Raw genomic sequence first — 25,087 nt, forward strand, 5'->3', positions numbered from 1 at the left:
ATGTGACAGAAGGAATCTTGGAGGTGTGAAGGGAATGTTTATCAAGATACATTACCCTGAAGCCAGACCACAATGAAGGCTTACACCCCCACCTTTCCTTCACTGGCATAAATGTGGAAGTCGCCCACCCACCCATCAACTGAACTGAATGCAGATGAATGATGGGCAGCCCACTCCAGAGGCCGAACACAGACACAGGTGGAAGCCTGGAGGAGGATGGGCGGGGAAGCGTCATGCAGACCAAGGGGACTTTAAACAGCAGACGAAGAGAGTACCTATGTCTGCAGCAAGGATAAGGGGATGATGACAAAGACAATTCCAGATTTAGAGTTTAGAGTTACTGAAAGAATAATGTGCAATTAATACTTGAGGCACCCTGATACAGTGGAGAAAACCTGGGGTCCTACTCCCACTTGTGGATGATCTTGGACAAGATAAGGAAGTTTTGGGAGTCCGTTTCCTCAACTATGAAATAAAGGGATGGGGCTAGACAATTCTAACATCCTTTCCATTCTTAATATTGTGTCTCTCCATTCAAAATAAGAATTGCATTGGGTGGAAATGTCATCTTCATGCTGAAAAGCAAATGAACAATGTTGGGGTCCAACTGTCACAGTATTTTTATCATAAGGAAAATTTTCCCACTGTGTTCAATAAAGATCTCAACTATCTTCCAACACCAACTGCTTACCCACTAGGAATAAAGATGTGAGAAAAAAAATCACTACAGGACTTATGCCAGTAGTAGATTCAGCCAAGAAAGGCATCCCATGGAATTTTTTCAGATCCAAATAATAAAAATGCTCAAGAACTATATATCTTAGTTATATACTGTGCTGGTTTGAATCTGTTATGTACCCCATAAAAGTCTATATCCTTTTAATCCGCTCTTGTGGGGGCAGACCTACTGTGGGTGGGATCTTTTGATTAGTTTATTTCCATGGAGATGTGACCCTGCCCATTCAAAGTGGGTCTTAATTAATTTGCTGGAGTCCTTAAGAGAGCTCAAGGGGAAAGAGAGAGAGCTCAGAGCCGACAAAGACCCAGACACCTGGAGATACAGACAGAAGGACATTTGGAGATGCTAAGCTAAGAGAGGAAGCCCAGAATTTGCCCCAGGGAAGCTAAATTACAACCCAGAGATGCTTAAAGAGAAAAACTGAGAGAGACAGCTTAAAGAGAAGCTAAGATATGCCCCTGGGAGAAGCTAAGAGAGAAACAAGACAGAAGCCCAGAGAAATTTTGGAGAAAGCCACGGAAAACAGAAGCTAAACCTGGGAGAGCCATGTGCCTTCCCATGTGACAGAGGAACCCCAGGTGCCATCGGCCTTTCTTCAGAGAAGGTATCATCCTGTTGATGCCTTCATTTGGACATTTTCATGGCCTCAGAACTGTAAATTGATGAACTAATAAACCCACATAGTAAAAACCAATCCATTTCTGGTATATTGCATTCCGGCAGCCTAGCAAACGAGAATATATACACGATCCCATGTTTCAATATTTCCTTATCTCTGTATTATGGACTCTAGGTCTACTTTAAAAATTATTCCAATTTCCCCCTCAATGCTGAATCACTTTTTTCAAAGTTATCCTGTCCCAATTTTTGCATGTGGGTTGAGTTACATTTGTAAGTAGGCTAAAAGGAGATTACAAGCAGAATTCAAACTTGTAACTGAAATTTATAGTTCTAAGGCCATGAAAAATAAACTGCTCCATGTCTAATAGTTTTTCTACATTTTCATTGTGTTTCTTTAAAATATGCTGCATTTAGAAACAGTCTTAAAGTTATAGTATTTTGCTTTAGTCTGGCAAACTTAAGTACTCAATAGTCATACTGATGAATCTTTACTCCCCTCTCTGTTGCAGGTGTATCAAGAATCAAATGAACTATTCTTCAAAAACCTGGCACACCCTTGTCCTGTGATTTCCATATTTAACTAAATCCTGAAGAATAACACTCAACTGCATTTACTGGCATAGATACATTAGCCTCGACTGAAAGGGTTTTTTTAATTTTCTTCTTTTGGTCATTCAAGGACTAGTTCCACCTGACAAAGTCAGAAACTTACAGAATGACTCCAATGCATACATTCTTGTTTCACCTCTCTTAGGAGACACCCATAAATGTTAGCAAACTCTTTTTATGCAAAATACTGCCATGAAAACAGGAAATACATCAACTTTTAACTCCCTGCTCAGGGAAAAAGAGCTCATAGGTAACCTGGGACGTAAACTTCCTGTGAAGAACACAGAGCCTCTCAACTAATAAAGAAAAAGCATTTCTATGGAATTCAGCATCTACTTAGGATGAAGACTTTCAGAAAAGTAGGGGTAGAAGGGAAATTCTTTAATCTGATAAAGAGTACCTCCAAAAATCTTCAGCAAGCATAATACTTACTGGTGGAATGTTCAAAGGTATCTCTCTGAAATTGAGAACAAAGCAAGGATGAGTACTACCATCACTTCCACTGTACACTGTACGAGAGGGACTAGCCAATGCAACAAGGCAAGAATAAAAAGAAGATATAAGGATTGGATACGGAAAAAAAAACTGGCATGATTCACAGTCTACATGATTACGCATGCAGACAAATTATTAGACTACGTAGAATATGTAGCTTCAGCCAGTTTGTTGGATATGAAGTCAAAATTTTAAAATATAACAACTGCATTTCTATATATCAGCAACAAACAAAAATTTAAATAAACACTCTTCTACAATATATCAAAACATATCAAATACCTAGGAATAAATCAAATGAAAGAACTGTACCACATCCACAAATAGAACTGTAAAATAGTAAAAGATTACTGAGAGAAATTAAAGAAGACATATATAAGTAGAGGGATATTCTAGTCATAGATTAGAAAACTAAAAGTTACAAAAGTTCAAATTTTCCCCAAAATGATCTACAGATTCAATGCAATTAAAACAGGATTCACAATAGGTGGTTTTGTTGTTCTTGCTCTTGTTTAAAATGACTCAAAACAGCTCAGACACTCTGGAATGAGAATAATAATGTGGACTTGTTCTATAAGAAATCAAGAATTTCAAAGCCATGATCATTAGGACAGTGTGATATAGGCAGAAGGATAGACAAATAGACAAATGGAATAGAGAAACAACAAATGGAAACAATTATAGATGGACACAATATCTGGAATAGAGTAGTGTGATAAATATGGACTTTTCAATAAATTGATATGTATACAGGAAAAAAAAAATGAAGCTTGACCCTACCTCACACCATACACAAAAGTAAATCCCAAGTGTATCTGTAGATCTAAATATGAAAGACAAAAAAACAAAGCTTTAAGAAGATAACATAAGAGAATATCTTCATGACTTTGGGGTCAACAAAGATTTAATAAACAGAACACAAAGAGCACTAATATAAAGAAAAATATTAATGAATTGGACAGCATTAGAATTATGAACTTTTTATTAAAAGACATCAGTACGAGAATTAAAAGGCCGCCACAGAATGAATGAAGATATCTACAATACATGTAATCCACAAAAGACTCATCCCCAAAATAAAGAGTTCTTTACATTAATGAGGAAAAAGAAAAAAAGACAGCTCCATAGAAAAATGGGCAAGAGACTTGAACAGGCACTTCACAAAAACTTATATCCAAAATGTCAATAAATATATGAAAATATGCTTGATATCATTAGTAATCAGAGAAATGCAAATTAAAATCACAATGGGAAACTACTACATGTTTACCAGAATGACTAAAAGCAAAAAATTTACAATGGATAATGTCAAGCATGAGTGAGGACATAACCCAACAGGAAGTGTAAGTGGTACGAGTATATATTGATTCAACCATTGTGGAAAGCTGTAGGGCATTAACTCAGGTCAAACAAATATTTACCCCAAGATGCAGAAGCACATCTATATATGCACCAAATATAAACACAAGCAAATGTGCACCAAGAGACATACACAAGAATGCACAGTATCATTATTTGCAATAGGCATAAGGTAGAAACAATCCAATAACCAGGGATTGAGGGCAATATTCTCACCCTTTTCCTGGGTGATGGACACATAGGTGACCATTAGGTGTTGGGCTGTTTTACACACTCTTGGGCTTTTATACACTCATATTGTGCTTTTGCACACTCAAATTGGGCTTTTGCACACTCATATTGGGCTGTTTTACACAGTCTTCTGTATGTGCAATTATGCTTTACAATTTAAAAGAATTTTTTAAACCTACCATATCTGATTTATTTTGACCCATTGGGAAGTCGAAGGCATGACCCCCCTTAAGCTTTCTATTTAACCTTAATTCTATAAGCCTTTTCTCAGTCAATCAGTCCCATCACTGATCAACGCACCTGTGATGGTTAGGTTCATGTGTCAACTTGGCCAGGTGATAGTACCCAGCTGTCTGTTCAAGCAAACACACTGGCCTAATAATTGCTGTGAGGACCTTTGTGGCTGGTTAATAAACCAACAGGCTGGTTTATTAAATCATCAGTCAATTGATGCAGCTGTGACTGACGACTCACCAAAGGGCGTGCCTTCCACAATGAGAGAATGCAATTGGCTGGATTTAATCCAATTAATCAGTTGAAGAGTTATAAGAGAGACAGATAGAGGACCTTCACTTCTTCTTCGGCTGCCCAGCAAAGCGTTTCCTGAGGAGTTCGTCGAAGTTGCCGGTTCGTTTCCTGAGGAGTTAATCGGACATCTTCCTTGGAGTTGACAGTTTGCTGACTGCTCTACAGAATTTGGACTCGTGCATACCCACAGTTGCGTGAGTCACTTTTACAGATTTTGTAGTCAGAGACACCTCTCATTGATTCTGTTTCCCTAGAGAACCCTAACTAATATAGCACCCAAATCAGAGCCAAGCACATTGAGGATCCTGACTATCATACCAATTATAGGAATTCTGTTAGGAAGTTTATAATGGGCTTTCTCGAATAGAGGTTAATTTTAAAACTATTGATAATACCCACATCTGGCAGTGATGTGATGAAAGCAGCATTCTCATATCATTGGTACAGCCATTATGAAAATGTTTGACAATGCACACAGAAATACACAGAAGAAAGTCACAAGCCCTAACATAATTGATGAATGGGGTAACAGATGAGCAAACCATGAATCTATTACAGTGAAGTCAGAGCCGGGAGATATGTATACTGGGTGCTAAGAAAAACAGTGGGGGGCACTTAACTCACCAAGGGAATTAAAGGAGACTTCCCGGGTAAAGTAAGTCTCCAGGGTGGAGGAGGAGGAGCTATCCAAGGAAAGAAGGGCAGGAAAAGAGACTCTTGCCAGAGAGAACAAGTACAAAGGCTCAAAGGCATTGAAAGGATGGTGTATGGAGAGAACAAGTAGTTCTATATAATCAGAGCAGAAGCCACATGCTCAGGAGATTTGGTAAGAAAAATGAAGATCAGTTCATAGTATATTATGCTAAGGAGTTTGACTTTGCCACTGAAGGCAAATCATTAATGGATTTGAAGCAGGAAAACATCAGATGAGGTCCACATTTTAGAAGAAACCTTCTAGTAACAATGAGGATGATACACTGAAGGGGCCAACCAGGAGACCCAGGAATATATCAGAAACCACTGCAGGAATCCAGGTGAAAAGTGATGCGGGCCATACCTAAGATGGCAATGTGAGAGCAAACCGGAGACTCTGTAGGATCTGGGGAACTGTGGATGAGATGTGAGAGGGGAAAGTGGAAAGGAGCCTATGCAAGGTAACTCCTGGGACTCTAGTGTGGACAAGTAGGTGAAGGTAGTCATTCACTAAAGTATGGGACTTAGGAGGAGGGGCAAGTGTGAGAAGGGTTAGGAAGACATGCTTTTTGGTTTGGGGCAGAAGATTTTGAGGTGGACACTGAGTAGGCCATGTCCTTCAAAACAGATCTGGTGCTCAGGAGAAAGGCATAAGCTGGTGCTTCTGATCTGGGAATTACCAGCATGGACTGGAGAGGAGAGCTGACACTTGCATGTCCATGAGATCATGTAGGGAGGGGCATTGGAGAAGGCTGGAAAAGGTCACTTAGAGGCAGGAAAACATTATTGCAGAAGAGAAGGGATATAGGGCAGTAATTAAAATGTCTCAGGGCCCCCTAAGCACAGGTACTTTTATATGCACTAACAAATGTAACTCATTTGTTCTTAATGACCCTGTGAAATAGGTATTATCCTTGTTTCATCAGTAGGGAACTAAGGCTCAGAAAGGTTAAGCTGGTCCAAGGTCACACCTCGCTGGTGTCAGAGCTGAGAGATGGTCCCGAGTCCCAGTGATCCCAAGTGTATCCCTTTTATAGAACCCACTTTGCCTCTTACTCTTTCCCTTTACATCAAGGAGTGGCTTTTGGAAGGAGAGCATGGCTACCTGCCATAGACTCCCAGAGGAACAAGGAACGATGACCCTGGATTTGGCACTGGTAGCCTGAAGGAGAGCAGTGGGTAGCGCAGAGAGCCTGGAATCCACCTTCCAGTGGGTGGAGGGGAGGAGGAGAGGACACTCGGCTGCAGTCGGCTGTAGAGCATTTCTGGTGAAACAGACCCCAAACCCTGGACAACTCACCAGACCTGTGTAAGAATGACAGTGAGCACACTCAGCGCAGTGACAGAAGGTGCCTGCTCCAGAGGATTCTGGTTTATGGTTTTGTAGGATTCTATTTGCAGGCATGAAATGTGAGATGGCTGAAGACACATGGGGGGCAATGGAGCCTGAGGGAATGCAGAGCCCTAGAAAGGGGTCAGCCAGGGTATGAAGAGCTGGGAGATGGCAGTGCAGTTTTTCCCCTGCACTCCATCAGACGCCCACTTCCAGGAAAACACGTCTTCTAGGAGAATGTCTCTACTTTATGAACCACATAGTGACCACGCTTCAAGGATGCACAGCAGAGAAAAGTCCGAATCCATAGAATTTGGGCAAGTAGACCTACCTATACTCAGACAAATTAGAAGAGAACAGAGTCTGCAGAAGTGACCAGTCCATAGCAAAGAGAATAAAATAAGAAGGGGCCTCAGGGACCCAGATGGGCACAGCGGGCAATGAGAAAGCACATAGCGGTAAATTTTATACTGAGAAGAGCTAGTTCATTAAAGTCTTTAAAGCCTGGACTTAAATTGCTCACACAAGTGAAAGTTGAGAGATATATTCCATTTTCCTCCTGTAAAATTAAAGAAGCACATTTTATGTCTTTTTTTTTTTTTTTTTTTTTAACTTTCCTAAGAAATGTCTTTGCCATCTGCCACCTACGTAACCAGAGGCACTGCCCTTGGTGGGGCCCGTGGTGAAGACTGTCTCATCAACAAGTGTCCACGACATCCCTATTTTAAGAATTTCATGCACCCAAGCTCCCCTTCCTGAAAGGGCCCTGGAGCTGCTGGCAAACACAATGAAACCAACTTGCCTTTGCCCAAAAGTCATGGCAAGGCTCCTTCCTGACTTTGCTCCCATGTGGTGGATGCTGGGGCTGTGGAGGGTTCAGAACTCCATGGAGACTATTACCCCTCCCCACACACAAGGGCCACATGTGGCATGGACGCTAGCAGGTGCAAAATCCAGGGGAACTCTGGGTTATCCCAACAAGCTTGGGCTTCATCCGAGAAGTTATAAAACAGATTAAACCAGGGTGGGCACTAAAGTCAGATCCATATTTTGCTATTCTCCAAAATTCTAAAATAGCTTATTTTTTTACAAAGGTGCAAATGACAAATGACATTTAGGCAGGGTAGCAGGGAGCTGCAAAACCAGGCACATGGTAGGAACTCGAGAAGTGCTATCTCCAGCAAAGGAGAGACCACATTGCTTTTTTTCAGACCTTCATTTAGACTATTCCCACCCGGCAGGGTAGGGTGTTTATTCACATCTGCGAGGCTCTGTAGCCCAGACCCTTAGAAAGGGAATCTATGGGTGCTGGTGAAACCCAGATGAAGGAGCAGAAAAACCAGGGTCAGCCTCTTTGGGAAAGGCTTTTGCTTTAGGCTCTAAAGTGCTAAGTGTGCTTGTGCACCTGGCTAGCCTCTTGCTATTTTGATGTGTTTTTTCCTCTCTGCAGGCACACAAAATTCACTCTGCACTTTCAGCTTTTCTAACCTTAAGTGGTGACAGCTGCACTAATCTTAATATCCATCTGGTCCTGGAGACAAGAATAAAAATCATCAGTTCTGCAGGTAGATCTTAAGTCTTCATACTGTACGGTCTCTTTTACTCACCTGGAGATAGCCTCTAACCAGCAAACTTCATACAGGCAGCTTCACTAAGAAAATGCTAAAAAGGAAAACAAAAATTCAAGCCACCAAAAAAGCAAACCCAGATAACCAGTAACCCTTGTTTCTGAAACAACAGGATTACACGTGTGCTCAGATTAATCTTGTGAGGCTGGGAAGAAGCTCTCTGATTGGCTGGAAACATCTACTAAATGACCATTTTCCCCCCTTGACAAAGCTGGGAGGACCTTTGACATTTATGAAAGATAGAAAGACAAAAAAAAAAAAGAAAGAAAGAAAAAGAAAAAGAAAAAAATAAAGAAACAACAGAACAGGGCTGAGAGTAGAATAGGTCATCCATAATAGCCCTGCCAAATGGAAGCCCAGAAACAAGGATGGTCAGCAACAGAGTGCAAGTAAGGGCAGGAAGTGGAGGGACAAAGGATAGAAAACTGCTGCCACCTTAATTTTGCAACCCTGTGGATGTAAGACAGCTCTACAGGGAAGCAGAAGAGAGAACATTCCACCAGTACCTCAGTGCAGTGTCTTTAAGACACAGAGCAGTCACCTCCACCATGACAAGTTAAACCTTAAATGGGTAGAGAACTGGCACCTGTGTCTACAGAAGCAGTTCAACAGAGAGCACTGTAGCTTTGAAGACACTCTAAAATACTGATCATCCAAATTATCTCTTAAAGAAAAGCAAGTATTTAGCATTTCCAATAAGGCATGAAATTAGAAGACTAGGAAAGTCCACTGGAAAAACCGCCAGTAAAGCATAACCATGTAGAATTCAGGGTTTTTCAGCAAACTAAGTTTTGAGCACAGAGAATCCCCTGAACTGTTTTAGAATCCAATGCCATTTGGTAAACACTTGCCAACTTGAACTATGTGAATTGTTAGTGTAAAAAGATGCTAGACAGAGTAACTTTTTTAGTGCAATTTTATTGAGAGATATTCACACACCAGATAATCATCCAAAGTGTACAATCAGTGGTTCATAGTATCATCATATAGTTGTGCATTCATCAACACAATCAATTTTTGAACATTTTAATTACTCAAAAAAAAGAAGATAAAGAAAAAAGAAAACCCAAAACATCCCATACCCCATCCCTCCCTATTATTTATTTAATTTTTGCCTTTATTTTCTCATTCATCTGTCCCTACCCTGGATAAAGGGAGTGTCAGTCACAAGGTTTTCACAATCACACAGTCACATCATAAATGCTATATGTAGTTATATAGTCATCTTCAAGAATCAAGGCTACTGGATTACAGTTCAACAGTTTTAGGTATTTCCTTCTAGCTATTATAGTACACTAAAAACTAAAAAGGGATGTCTATATAATGTATAATAACCTCCAGAATGACCTCTCAACTCCATATGAAGTCTCTCAGCCAGTGAAACTATTTCATTTCTTTTCTCCCTTTGGTCAAGAAGGCTTTTTCAATCCCACAATGCCAGGGCCACGCTCATCCCCAGGAGTCATGTCCCACGTTGCCAGGGAGATTTACACTCCTGGGAGTCATGTCCCCCATAGCAGGGAGGGCAGCGAGTTCACCTGCTGAGTGAGCTTAGAGAGAGAGGCCACATCTGAGCAACAAAAGAGATTATAGACAGAGTGACTTTTGCATATGCAATCGCTGTAGGCACCCATAATATAAAACCCTTATTGATGGAAATCTTAATTAATCAGGATGTTTATTATATCAGATTGAATTGATGGGCAGACCCTTCCCCAGAAATAAATTATTTATTTATTTGTTTATTTATTTATTTATATTTATGTATTAGATAAAATCAAAAATGCTTTAATTCAAAGGTAAACTTAAAAAGGGGGAGGGGTCCTCAAGTTCCAGAGATGGGAAGAGACTTCACAGCGAGCAGTTAGCAGAAAATGATGCTGCCTTGACCCACAAGGGCTACAGACTTGGAAATAAAACCTAAGGGCTGGGGGCATGGGTTCTAGAAATCACATGAGGATGAGCAGCAAGTCCTGGAGCACAGAAGCAGTGTTGAAAACTATAACTGAGCCCACACAAAGCCTGTCAGAGCCACTCTGTGTTTTAAAAGGGGGTGCAGGGGACAGTACTAGATAAATTTACCAGTAGTCCTGGAGAAACAGCAGGAAAACTGACATCTTTCCAGGGTCTCTGGATGAAAAAAAGAGTTGCCCATGAGTAATCTAAACCTCCCAGAGGAATGTTCCCTTGATGTGGAAATCCTAAGCCAAGAAATTAACACAAAAAAAAGTGACCAAGACTAGTAGAGTCTTGGAGTGACACTTTCACAACCAGGGCCCATGAGACTCACAAGCATGCATGTGCACACACACACCATCAGCATAATGAGCTCACAATAAAAAGAATTACAAGCCGCACAAGGAAATAAAGCACCATCTGCATGTGACGCTATGGGTAAGGGGTCAACAAAACCCTTTTCCCTGCAGCATGAACGTGCATTTATATAGTTTAAGATAAAATACAATGCTTAAAGTATATTTGAAAGTTTTTCATGATTTCCTACTTGAGTGAACTTCTTTGATTAACTGATCTGATTGTCCTGATACCTTTGATAAGCGGGCTTCTAACAAAGAATATTAAGAGCTAATAACAGCTAAGATTTCTGAGTGTTTCGATAGCCCTGTTGCGGTTTTCAATGTTTTCCCTGTATTAATTCATTTCATCTTCACGATACAATAACCCTGCAAGGCAGGTACTATTATCTGCAAATTATCTCTGAGACTTAAGAAGCAGAGTGACCTGTCCAGGTTGTAATGAGCAAACTAACCCAGGCAGAACAATATGGCTCTAACCACAATCCTAAGCTTTTTCTTTCTAATTTGTCAAATTGATCCAAAAAACTCATATGGGAAATGAAAGGACCAAATATTTGCAAGATAATTAGTAGAGTAAGAACAAATTTTCCCTACCAGATATAAAAATATATCAAAAATCTGTAATAACTGTAACAATGAGTGCTGGCACAGGGAAAAACAAATGGAATAGTGACTCAGAAGAGTGAGTACAGAGATTTACCATATAAAGAAACTTTTTATGTAACAGGAAGGCACTGAGACTCAGTGCAGAAAGGATAAACTATTTAATAAGTCTTGAATCACTGCTTATCCCTGTAGCTAAAATAAATGGCCAACTCATTCCATGAACAAAAAATAAATTCCAGGTGGATTTTGTGTCAAAATGTTTAAAAAAAAAATTTTTTTTTAAATCAGAGGTCAGCAAAACACAGCCAAGGGACCAAACTGACCCATCACCTGATTTTGTAAATAAAGTTTTATTGGAACATGGACAAGCTCATTAATTTATGCATTGTCTATGGCTGCTTTCAGAGTTGAGTAGTTGCAACAGAGAGAACATTCAGCCCACAAAACCTAAAATATTACTTTCTGGTACTTTATAGAAGTTTACCGATTCCTCCAGATAAAAATATAAGAAAAATAGGTGACACCAAGGTAGCAAAGTATCTCTTGAATAAGACTTATAAAAGATTAATAAATTAAACTCAACTAAATTTTTAATGAATGAATTAGAGCAACATCTGTCGACCAGAGACAAGTCTCAGAAACAAAGTAGTGACTGGGAAAGAAAAAAAAGATATGACTCTTTTATGTACATTTTACACCTATGTTGCCAAAGTGTCGAAACACAAAAAAACTATAATCAGACCTAGAATAGCAATTGCTTCTGCATTTAGAATGAAGGAAGTGGGATCCAGAAGAAGTAGGGGAGTGGGGACTGGGTGGGCTTTGCCTGTATCTGGAATATTTTGTTAAAAAAAAAAAAAATTTGAAGCAAAGATGGCAAAATGATGTTTGTAGAATCTCAGTGGTAAATGCTAATTACATTATTCTCTTTGCATTTCTGTGTTTTTAAAATATTTCTTAATAAAGTTCTTAATTCAAAATGTTATCTTCTGTGTGCCAGATTTTGCTCTAGCAAGGGACAGCCCACTATGGCCCCTAGGCCAAATCCAGCCTGCCACTATTTCTGAACAGCCTGCAAGGGAAGAACAAATTTTTACACTTTAAATGGTTGAAAAAAATCAAAAGAAACAGACTATTTCATGTTGTGTGAAAATCATATAATTTATAAGATTCAAATTTCAGTATCCATCAATAAAGTTTTATCGGAACACAGCAACACTTGCTCATTTATATATTGTCCATATACTAGTATAATGACAGAGTTGAGTATTTGCAACAGAGACTGTATGGCCCCCAAAGCCAAAAATATTTACCATCTGGCCCTTTACAGAAAATGTTTGCTGACCCCTGCCTTAGGCCCTGGGAACTAACAAAGCCTCTACAGGTGGAGAGACACAGATGACAAACAGTAGATATATCAACACTGCCACACATTGTTGCTTATGTGTATAATCTAATGCATGAAAAGAAAGAATTTTCTTGCCTAGACTACTGTTCTAGTTTGCTAATGCTGCCAGAATGCAAAACACCAGAGATGGATGTTACACAGTTACAGTCTTAAGGCCTTGAAGTGTCCAAGGTAACACAGCAATCGGGTGCCTTCACTGGAGGATGGCCAATGGTGTCTGGAAAACCTCTGTTAACTGGGAAGGCATGTGGCTGGCATCTGCTCCAAAGTTCTGGTTTCAAAATGGCTTTCTCCCAGGACGTTCCTTTCTAGGCTGCAGTTCCTCAAAAATGTCACTCTTAGTTGCACTTGGGGTATTTGTCCTCTTTTAGCTTCTCCGGAGCAAGAGTCTGCTTTCAACGGCCATCTTCAAACTGTCTCTCATCTGCAGCTCCTGTGCTTTATTCAAAGTGTCCCTCTTGGCTGTAGCAGCTTGCTCCTTCTATCTGGTCTTATATAGTTCTCCAGTAATTTAATTCAGACCTAAATGGGCAGGCCAACACATCCATGGAAATTATCCAAACAGAGTCATCACCCACAATTGGATGGGGCACATCTCCAAGGAAACACTCAAAGAATTACAAACTAATTAGCACTGATAGGTCTGCCCACATAAGATTACATCAGAGATAATGATGTTCGGGGGACATAATACATTCGAACTCGCATGACTAGGTAATCTACTTTTTACAGCTCCAGTTAAAGAGGCTAAATAATTGTAGAGCTCCAGGCAGGAGTAATGTCTGGAAATATTTTTACTATCTGCTTATTCCCCAGAATTATATCACTGATTCAGCTCATCAGCTAGAAATTAATTCAGACTGTGAAATTTAACCATGTAAGAAATTCCATGAGAAAATCAATCCATCCTGCAAAAACTATAATAGGAATTAAAATAACTGTATAATTTCATAGATGATTCTTTAAATGTTGTTTGTGCAACACAGAATATTAAGGAAAGACTAGATAAAACAATGACCTGATACCATTTGTTTTGATGATGAAAAGTTCTCAGACTTTGGAATGAGCCACACCCAATAAATTCAAGTGCAAGTTCTGAAAATAAACATGAAGACTGTGTACCCTTTATCAGTGAAGTGTCTGTGGTTCACTGCATCATGCTACAGAAATCATAGAAGACACTCTAAATAGCCTCAGGGTCAGAGGATGTTGACAGCAACCATGAAAGAGAGAATGGTTTCCTGGAAAGCAATAAATTCACCTAGAAGAACATTACTCAGAAAGATAGCCCATTCTTCATTTGTAACTGAATCTGCACCCAGATGGTCCTTTCTGCCTTTCACACCATCCACAGGGGAGTCTGCAGCTGGTGCAAAAAGGAAGCTCGGAGTCATGGAGAACACCATAAATGGACTACCATTTGCCCTGTCCGGCAATGCACAGACGGGCATCGTTAACTAGAACCACCAAAAGCACACGGGAAAACCACTTGCAGGGTGCAGGTTCCCGCCTGGGCTCCTTTCCTGATGCTGGTGCTCCTTGTGCAACCCTGCAGCCCAGTTTCCACCTCTGTCAAATGGCAACGGCGATGTGTGCACCGCTTACATCCACAGTTCCCCAACTATGTGACAAAGCACCATGGGGTGCCTCAGGAAAGGCACAGGGGACCATGGATTTTATACTATTTTTATAATTTTTAATTTTCAAGAGAAGCACAGGGTTTACAACTTGTTAGACATCATGCAAACTACTCGTCAAGGTCATTCATATGTCAACACTAGACCCCACCAAATGATTCTTCACGATGATGTCATATTTTGCCAGAGTGGTTTCTTAGTGGTTGCTGTGACAACTCAATGTGAATAGGAAATGAAATGAAGGTAGCAGGGATCAATATGAGAAGCTGGGCAGTGCCCGACCCACACGCACACCTTCCACTGATATATAATTGTGGTTACTTAAGAATGAAATAAATATATTACTTTTTCTTTCAATGTATGTGCATTATTATTTCAAACAGGTACAAAGTTGTTGAGAGTAAATATGTATTAAGCTGCCTGGACCTAGCTACTTGACAAATGGAACCATTAGCTATTTCTCTTGGCCTGGGGTGCTGTGAAAAAATTACTGTGGCACTAAGACTACCATGAACCAAGAAAGTCTGGGAGCCTCTGGATCATACAAAAATGAATGCTATGAGGTAATACATAAAAACTCTTCAGGAAACATGCAACTTGACAAATGATTTCCATAAATAGTAAAATTCCAAAGTTCTACTACTTAAAACTGTAGAATCTCAGCAATCTGGAAACTGAGCCCATCCTTCAGTTCTCAGCTTCTAACGAAGCCAAGAGAATAGTAGGCAGATCACAGAGAGAGCAAGCTGATTGATCAGTGATTCAAATAAAAAGGGCTGACCATGGATGCAACTGGCACAGCTCTTTGACAGATTCCCTACAAACTGCCTGGTGTGCCAGGGAAGCCAGATGGTTCCACTCCTACTTCACAGAGAAGGAAACCAACCCAGAGGTTACCTGAGTGTAAAGGACCCCTAAGTGATGGCGCATGACTAGAACCCAGGTTCCTAAACCTAACCCCACCAACACGTGGTGGTAACTCTATCTAAGACACTTTTACAGGAAACAACACAACATGTTGAACTTAACAGATGGTGGAATGTGGTCTACACAGCCTCTGTCCTTCTGAAATCCGTTTCTCCAACGGGCAGGTAAAGGGTGTGAAAGCTTTGCGCTGGCAGCCGTCACTGTCATCCTCCCATTCTCACATTACAGCAGCTGGCCAACCACAGCGTGGATATGGGTCATTTTCTTTAGTTGTAAAAGGCACCATGGAATCCAGCACAGCCAGGCTCAAACCCCAGCACCAACCACCACGTAATACCTCTTAGCACGGAGGGAGCTACAGTAACTTCTTGGCTCCTGAGTTTTTCCATATTTGAAATGAGGATGTTTTCTTTTGGGGGAGGATTAACAGGGAGGAGTTGGAGTAGAGTTGGGGCTCCTGGTCCCCCACATACGCATCAATTGATTGGGTTAGGAAGACTTTATCTGTGCCCACTGTTGGGGTTCAGACATGACCGGCATTTGTGATGCACTGGGGACCATGATAGAAGCATGACTGCTTGGAGGTACAACAATATCCCAGAGAGATTTTTCCCTAAAGAAACAAGGGAGCCAGCAGGAGAGCCTCGGGTCAAGTACAGCGGGTCCTGGGTACAAAGTGTCAGCCGGTATTGGACTTGTACTGACCCCGCTGCCCACGAGGGCTGTCGGCTGAGAGAGCTGCCCCTCTGAAGGCTGCAGCACTGCAACTCCAGTAAGCTGGATGCAAGGCCAGACCTGAGTGGAATATTCTGGGCTTGCTGTCCTTTGAACTTTGCAAGAATGGCCTGGAGTGGGGATCACCAGCACCAAGGCACTCAGCCTGGGTTTTTTTTTTTCCCCCCACCAAAATTAGGCACAATGGCTTTTCAAGGGAAGAGGGAGTCAGAACAGCATCCTCATGGAACTGTCAAAGCCTGGAATCTCAAAATTCCAGCAGTGAGTGGGGAAGTTGAACTCTGATCTTCTGAAACCCCAGGGTCCAAGCAGGCTCACCACAGAATCCCCACCTGAGGGGGACAGAAGGCACATCCTTACCCTCCCCCCTCGCCAGCACAGCAGCTGGGACTTCCAGCCCAAGTCCTAGGAGCTCCAGAGTGGCTTCACCTACTCTAAATATGGGGATGTCTTGGCTATAGCACCAGGGCCATACCAGTGGTAGACGTATGGCCTCCATCTTGGAGCAGCCTCTCTGTGCCCCTCTAGAGCCCAGGGCCCCTCTGCTGGGCTATCAGTTAGCCATGGGTAGGACAGAATTCCCTGAGGAATCCCAGAAAATAATGCATGGAGGGGAACTCCAGAAAGACTCAACTTCCTGCAGTCCCGCAGGTGGGAGCTCAGAGCCCGTGGACTGAATCTAACACTGCTAATAGGATAACGTATTCCCTCACCCAGGTGAGGGGTGTATAAACACCTAGCACAGTCCCAGGCCCACAGGAGGCATTCAGTAAATTGTTATTATGGACAACTAGTAAATTAACCACAAAACAATAGAAAATAATATTCTCTTAAAAGATACACACATTGGCTCCAACATCCCTTGCCTCCTTCAGCCTTTTTTGACCACAGCCACTGCTGATTCATCTCACTCAGATTTTGAATCAATACTGAGCCAACCTCAGTCATGCCCATGGCCAGGTGTGGAACGGCCATGCACCCAGAGGCCTGCGATCAGAGGCCAGGGCGAGCCTGCACTGGGACCCCCACCTCCCCTCCTCTGCTCAGATGAAAGGCCTCTGCTGCAGTTCTCTGCTCAGGATCAACAGGGCCTGCAGGGACTGGGCTCCAGAACACACCAGCACAGATGACCGGGGCCGTGCCACTGGGCTTAGTGCTCTGAGCTCCCTCCTCAAGACCCCAGCTTCTCACAGAATGCAGCTCTGAAGGAACCAACCATGAAAACCACACCTCCCATGACAACAACCTGATCCCACAGGCAATGCCTACTTTCCAGACTGGATCCCAGGCCACCAGGCACACCCTCGTCCTCCCCAGTTGTCCCCCCTTGGAGACCCTCATCCTACAGCCAATTCAAGAGAGCTGATCCTGCCCCAGTGCCCTCTCTCTTCTCCACTTGTACTTGCAGCTGAGGTCCTAGTGTGGCACACAGGAGGGTCTGTCCAGATTATAAAACATAATCACTCCTGACCAGAATACATTTTGCCATCTAATACCCTGATGAATAACGACACAGGTGACTGAGCTCCAAACCAGTTATCTTCAGTCTTCTGAGGTAACCTCTAGACTCTGAAAATAATTCCATTAAGGATTCTAACCATGTAGTTTCATTTTCTCATCTATACACATATAGAGGGAGAACTGGGTGAATAAACAAGAAACTTTAAAGTGATCCATGCTATATTACCCTGTGCCGTAAAGCAAGAAACTAGTTCATGCTAAAGTAATTTTAAACCAAAATATGTGCTTGCATATTTACGGGAAAATTACAAGTGGCTTGGTGTTTCAGTTTCCTAAAACTATATCAATAATGAGTTGGCTTTTACAATGGGGATTTATTAGCTTACAAATTTACAGCTTTAAGGCCATGAAAATGTCCAACTCAGGGGATCGACAGGACAATACCTGGCCTCTGAAGACAGACTACTGGCATCCGGGGTTCCCCTGAGACATGGGAAGGCAGACGACAGGCATCTGCTGGTCCTTCTCTCCTGGGTTTCACTGTTTACAGCTTCTGGTTTCAGGGGTTCTCTCTGCTTCTCTGAGGTTTTTTTCTGTGAGTGTCTCTTAATTTCATCTCTTTGCTTCTCTGTGGCTTTTATCGTCTTATAAAGGACTCTAGTAGGAAGATTAAGACCCACCTTGAGTGGGGTGGGTCACATCTCGGTGGAAATAACCTACTCAAAAGGTCCCACCCACAATAGGTCTACACCCACAGGAATGGATTAAAAGAACATGGCCTTTTTCTGGGGTACATAACAGCTTCAAACTACCGCACTTGGTAAAATAAAACAATGGCTTATCTCTAAAATTCAATCACGTTTGTGCCCTCATTAAAGCATTCGCATTGCAAAATGCTTGAGTAAGTTACAGTTATCAGTATCTCTCTCATCTCCAACTTGCAGGGAAGATTTTTGGAACACAAAGGCATTAAAAGTCTCATGTTGCTATTATAAATATAGATCAATAACCAGTTCATTCTACAGATACCTCTGTGAAAAACAGAAGTTTTACTGGTAAAGAAAAGAAATAAGATCCGAGCAGCATCATCAGTTAACAATACTAACACTTCTGGTCGTTCAGCACTCAGCGTGCACTGCCGCAAAAAGCAAAAACAAACATTCACGTCTGCAAAACAGGAAGATCACCTGCATCAGAGTCACACCAAAGTCAACCCATGGGCTAGGATACATCCAGCCTATTGTGTGAAAATAATATTGACAATAAAAGTTCTCATATACCGAGTGAGTGTTCGTAGCAAAACAAACATTTCTAAACCTAAAAATAACTCTGGGAGGCAAGTGTTCCCAATCCCATCTCAGGTGAGAAATCTGAGGCTCACAAGTTAACACACACCACAGACGTACGTAAGATATGGTACAGTGAAGAAGCAAACCCAGCTTGTGTTTACAATATTCTGCCTTTTCAAATAATAAAGAGCTTCTAGGTTTTTGGTGGTTTTTTTGGGGGGGAGGTGGGGGGAGAGGGGAGTGTTTTTCCTTTTAATCATTCACCTTCCAGGAAGGAGCGTTTGAGCTAGGAAAATTTCAGCAAATGTTCTGAAACAAATGACTGCATATAATTAAGCCTGAAATCATTTGTCTCTGTTTCAGTCACTCTTCATTGCTCCCTAAGTTCCTAATTATACCTGCTAATTGAAGGACAATATGACACAGTTAGGAGAAAAGCAAGAATAATGTCCCAGTTGGCACTGAAAGGAGTTTGAGATTTATATTTAAAGATGAATATCTGGGAATTTGAGGCTCATCAGAAAAAAAGCCATGAAACAATTGGATGGAATTTTACAGCTTTCCACCAGGCCAGCCTCACTAAACCTGAGGCTCCCAGCCCAGGCTTCTCCATGCCAGACCTCTGCCCTCCTTCCCAACCTCCTTCTAGACTGTGCTATGGGGCAACATCTTCACTGGCTGGGTCACAAATTCTTGGGTCAAGGAAGTAACACAACAGGCCCCACAGGCTTTCTTATAGTTTTACTGGATCTAGATCAGGATGAACTCTAGGCTAGAGAATGTGGAGATGCGTGGAGCTCCTTAAGAGCCTGGACTCTGGGTTCTGGGTTCCAGCCTCATCTCCTCTGCTGCCAGGACAGTGCCACTGAAGTGCAGTTTCCTCATACAGGAAACCAAGGGAACAAGTCCCATCCTCCTCAGGACTGGATGGGAAAAGCAAAGGTACAGTGCAGTATGACTTTTTTTTTTTAATTAGAGCAGTTGTAAATTTACAAAAAATCCTACAGAAAGTACAGAGTCCCCATATAACTCCCCCAAACACACACACACAATTTTCCCTATTTTTAACATTTTATATTAGTGTAGTACCTTTGCTACAATTGATGAATCAATATTATTATAATCATATTGTTAACTTAAATCCATAACTTACATTATAGTTCACTCATTGTGTTCTGTGAGGTTATTTTTTTTTAAATTTTCATCCTGATAACATAAATACAACCTAAAATTTCCCCCTATGAACCATTTCAAAGTATACAACTCATTGGTGATAATGACACTCAAAATGTTGCTACCATCACCACCAAAACTTGGCATTTGCCCCACATTATCTAAGATACAGTCGCTCCAAGTCTAACATTATATATGTATAGTTGTTGAAGAGATTCAGTTTCTCAATGCAAAGATTAGGAACAGCAGTAGCACTGATCATCAAAAGCTTACGCTTTCAGCACTAAAGGAGACTCCCGCAAGTTTGTCCAACCAAAACAGGACCCATCTAGAAAGGCAAAAAGTGTTGGTAGTTTTTTGAATACAGATTTGAAACTCTGGCTTCTAAACCCTTTCACAACCTTATGCCACTCTTTACGAGCTTTCTTACCTTTTTTTCCTTAATTCCCATGAATATCAGCATAGCTGACACTTTATTGAGAGCAGAACAGGTGCCCCAAAAATATTCCCCAGAAAGTGGCAGGCCGTGCCAAGGGAAGATACTTTTCCAAAAGGCCATTGGAAGCCGGTCTTGGAAGTCACAGTCGTGCAAGTTGAGGACTAAGATAGCTTGCCTCGACATGTTTCACAGAATCGGTTCTTCATTTCTTGCCTATAACATCACTACATCTATTGCTTGATTCTGAACCAAGGAGAGGGTTTCAAACAAACAGTAATGGCACAGCACAGAGGCTACAGCCCTAACCTCCGATTCACTACTGCAATGACCAAGTCAAGGCAGGGGAGGAAGCAACACGTGCCCACTCCCCACTTTTCCAAATGATAGAAAGCAAGAGGCAGCCCAAGAGTTTAGAATTATTCTCGTGGAGGAAAAAAATGGAGCATTTTTTTGATACTAGTAGCCGAAAACAAATTTCTCTCAAGTCACTACAACATAAGCAGCCATAGGAAGAAAAGGTAGGTAGGGGCCAGTCTGGGTTTCGGAAGGCTGAATTCTGTAGGTGGACTTGGGCCTGCACATAGGAATCTGAATTCTCAGCCCAGTTGGCGCAGTGTCCCTTATCACACCAGAAAGGCAGAGGGACCCCTTTTAATGGAAAACAAGTTGCACAAAGTCCCAACATTGACCTAAACTGAAATTGATATTCAGATTATATATCAAAAAAATAATGAATGTTTCTATTAAAAACTACAAAACTAACCAAATGTAAAGTAATTTAATGTGGCAGAGAACATTGCTTTGCTGCAGCTCATTGTCTGCTCATGGGATAACCATGTCCACGAAGGTCCTCAAGTAGCCCAGAAATGCCACAACGAATCTTCCCACATCCTCTCCACATTCAACCCACCTTTGTCACGTGGTACCAAGGGTGACTTTGGCCTTGACTTGGAGTAATGCATCATGTACATATTACTGTTTGTTTGTTTCTCATTAGACACATCGTTTCGGCCAACTCACACACCTCCCTGAGCAAACACCCATGGACAGTGCGTGGGTCCCTCCTGCCTCGCCATCCCCAGGAACTGAGACCACCAGCAGGGGAATGGGGAGAACAATGGCAAAATCTACTCACTTAGGGGGTCTCCTTTCACCTCTTTGGATGTCCTGGGTAAACTGAGGAAATTGTCTAGAATCTAGATAATGTCGAGGGCCCTTGGAAGCTCTGCTGTCTAAAATGTTGTTCATGTCTCATCCGCTGGGGCAATGCCAGCACCATCTCTGGGCAAAAGGCTGGCACGGGCTGAGCAAGCACTGGTGACACCTTAAATCCTGGCCACTGGCACTGAAGCCTTTGGCATGGTTAGGTGGCTGGGAGGACCCGGTACAGGTCACTCCAGCCGGGGTGTGGCGCTCTGCCCGGCAAGGTCCTGGAAACAGCTAATACTTGCCAGCATCAGAGCATCTCCACTGCAGAGGTATCGAGAAATGAGAAGTGGGTGTTTCAGCCAGGTGCTCAACACTAGCTTTACCAGAAATAAAATCAGGATGCAGAGGATGGTAAATTGAAAAAGAAAAAAAAAAAAAAAAAAAAAAGGCAAGCTCCCTTTCTTCATTTTGTAATAATAAATTTGCATTCTACAACCCAGATTATGACATGATTATATTTTCCAGTATTTAGATCTAATTTATTCAAATAATTGCAACCTAATTATATAGAGCTGTTTTAACTGCTGATTTGCTTCACATTTAAATTAAAACCTTGACACCTGTGACTATTATTACAAGTAAGTTCCTAATAATTTAGACAACAGAAAACTAATTACTATTTTAAAAATTAGCTTTGCTCATATACAACTCTTCTCAAGAACTTACTGCCTCTGAAAAGGGTTACAAAGACAAACCCATCAAACACATTAGCTGTATCCTTTTATACTTCAATTTTTTAACACACACAAAGAAATAGTGCAAATTCTATTTCTAATATTCCAATTTATTTATTTCTACACTTTGATCTTCATAAAGAAGCCAAAGGAACAGAGTGTATTGTGAACACGAAAAGAGATCCAAGATCAGAAATCCATTCCCAGTCCACTGATCTTGAACAAGCCACATCACCCACTAGGCTCTGGTGGTTCTGGCTGTCACATGGAGATAACCGCCTTTTCCCAGCATAAAAGCAGGGGCTGCACCAGATAATCTTCAAAACTCACCAGCCCTATGTTCTCCTAGATACATGATATACCCAAAAAGAACATGACAACTCTTTTTTTTTTTAAATCACATGTGCCACTGACCAAGAAATAGTGATCCCAAAATTGTCCTAAGTTTCTGGAGATAAGGCTTCATCATATGAAGCATCCAAAGAAGAAAGCATTTTTTTTAATTAATTTTTGTTTACAAACACTCTGTAGCCATCAAGCAAAAACTCCTCCTTCCCCCTCCCCTGGTAGCCTCTCATCTTTCTGTCTGCAAATTTGATATCTCTAGATATATCATATAAGTAACATCATATAATATTCATCCTTATTGCCCTACCTATTTCACTGAGCATAACGTTTTCAAGGTTCATCCATGTTGCAGCATGTCTCAGAACTTCATTCCAAAGGAGGAAGCATTTTCAGTCTAGAAAGGGAAATGCACTAGGCCAAACCTATTCATTCGGACAAGAGTACTTACCAATTCTTCCCCAAGAAAATAGTAGCACTGAAAAAGAGAATCATGCTTGTTAATCTTTTTTAGTGTGTGTTTTATATGTGATCCAGAATGTGAACTCAATATTCTCAATTCAACCTTTATTGTCTTCATAAAGTCCCAATTCCAAGGACCCCTTCAAATAGTACATAAATGTAGCTGACCACACATCAGGGTCACCATGCTGGGGCCTGGTATGACCAAAACAGGACACACAGCCCACCGTACTGAGTTCTGACTTAACAAGACTTAGTTGTTCCGAATGGGTACCATGTTTCGGATGCCTCTCAAATCTTCATGTTGCATTTTTTCATTCTCTATTTGTGAGTAGACTACAGTTAACCAAATTAGTAAATTTGCATAATTTAGCAACTTTGAGGTTTGCCAACTCAGTGATCAGTAACTGCTATAAAAGCTAAGTGAAATTATGTTCCCTTAGGGTTTTGTATTAAGTTCCTTTGTGTTTTGTTTTAGCACCTCTTAAAGTGGTCTCATGGTCCAACCAAAATTTTAGATAATAACAACTCACTTACCTAGTATATGCCACCGAACATGGCTGAAAATTCTAAGATAAGTAAAATTCCTCAAATAATCAGGCACTCTACTCACAGATAAAGTATTTGGTTAGAATATGTTATTCTCATTTTGAACATAAATCTAACAAAATTAATCATCTAGTTACACAGCCCAAAACAAATTAGAAGCAAATAATGTGAAAAGTGAAGTTCCTCCAAAAAGCTGACTTAGTGACATAAGCTCAGAGTGACACCTGGCATGGAAAAAAGCAGGAAAAAAAATAAAAGGGAGAAATGGATTCAAAGTGTTGACCATCTGTGATGGTTAATTTCACCTGTCAACTTAGCTAGATTTGAGGATCCAACTGTTTGGTCAAACACTGGCCTACTTATTACTGTGAAGGAATTTCATAGATGAGATTTGCATCTATAATCAGTTGATTGCATCTACAATCAACAAAGAAGATTGCCCTCAGCAATGTGAGTAATGTCCTCACCCAATTAGCTGGAAGTCTTCAAAGCCAGAACTGAGGTTTCAGAAGTTAAAAGATGAATTTCTGCTTCAATTTCAACATTGGCTCTTGCCACTATTTCCTGTCAACCAGCTTCCCCTTGGCGATCAGGACTAAGTACTTCAACATCACTTTTATTGGAGTTTCCAGCCTGTGGCCTAACCTACAGCATTCAGACTTAACAGCCACCATGGCCTCATGAGCCAATAATCAATATTGATATATGTATATATGTATGTTTGTATTTATATCCATTCTATTGGTTCTGTTGCTATGGAGAACACTGACTCACATACCACCTGGGGCCCTTCATTAGTGAGTCAAGTCCTTTGCCTTCTATTCACTCAGAAGTTGCTGTAGTCACAGAACAATCCATAATTAGTGCTCAAAATGATGCCCTTGAGTCACAACAAAAAGGCTAAATTATGTTCTGTATGCTCTGAGGACATATAGCACACTTGGGAACCATTCCCATTAACACGATTGGAAAGAAAAATATCAGAATTTAAGGAATGAAGTTCAGGTATCTGGGAAAACTCATTTAAAGTAATTTATCATCAAATGCTAGGTAACTGAGCTGGTACTGTATTTTTAGTAACTGACAGTGTATATAAGATTACTGCAATGATTTCCAGTCTGATTATTTTTATATACATTAATTCATTATGCTATTTCATAGAATACCTGAAATGCTTGGATGCATGCTAACAGCCCATTCGTCTATAGTTAAAATATCTGGTTGCTTCAGCTTGGAACCAGATTCAAAGAAAGAAAAAATACATATATATGTGTGTATAGATACACATCTCTGTATCAATAACAATAATAATTAGCCCCTGATGTTTTTAACAGTGCAATTAGGAAAAGCATGCAAGTAGCTATTATTGTACTGCATCAGCCATCATGCCAAGAACTTCAGACTTTTCCTCTGCAATCTGCACAACTAGGCCAATTCACGTATAAGGAAACAGAGATGTACAGAGGCCCTAGAGTTGTAAGTGATGAAGCCAGAAGTAGAACCCAGGTCCATCATTTTCAAAAACCCATCCTCATAACCACCATGGAGCCAATTGATGACCAAATGGGACACAAATCAGAGCTGACAGCTGGGGGAGGAAAACCACCTAAAGCAATCACAAG

At 41.1% G+C, this 25,087-nt stretch overlaps 1 protein-coding gene across 1 annotated transcript in view; it reads right to left on the reverse strand.

Annotated features, from left to right (window-relative positions):
- The window catches only part of DNER (delta/notch like EGF repeat containing), a 381,612-nt gene that overhangs the window by 249,449 nt on the left and 107,076 nt on the right, over window positions 1-25,087 (reverse strand). The window lies entirely within an intron of this gene.

Source organism: Choloepus didactylus, chromosome 9, assembly GCF_015220235.1.
Source record: "Choloepus didactylus isolate mChoDid1 chromosome 9, mChoDid1.pri, whole genome shotgun sequence".
Lineage (NCBI taxonomy): Eukaryota > Metazoa > Chordata > Mammalia > Pilosa > Megalonychidae > Choloepus > Choloepus didactylus.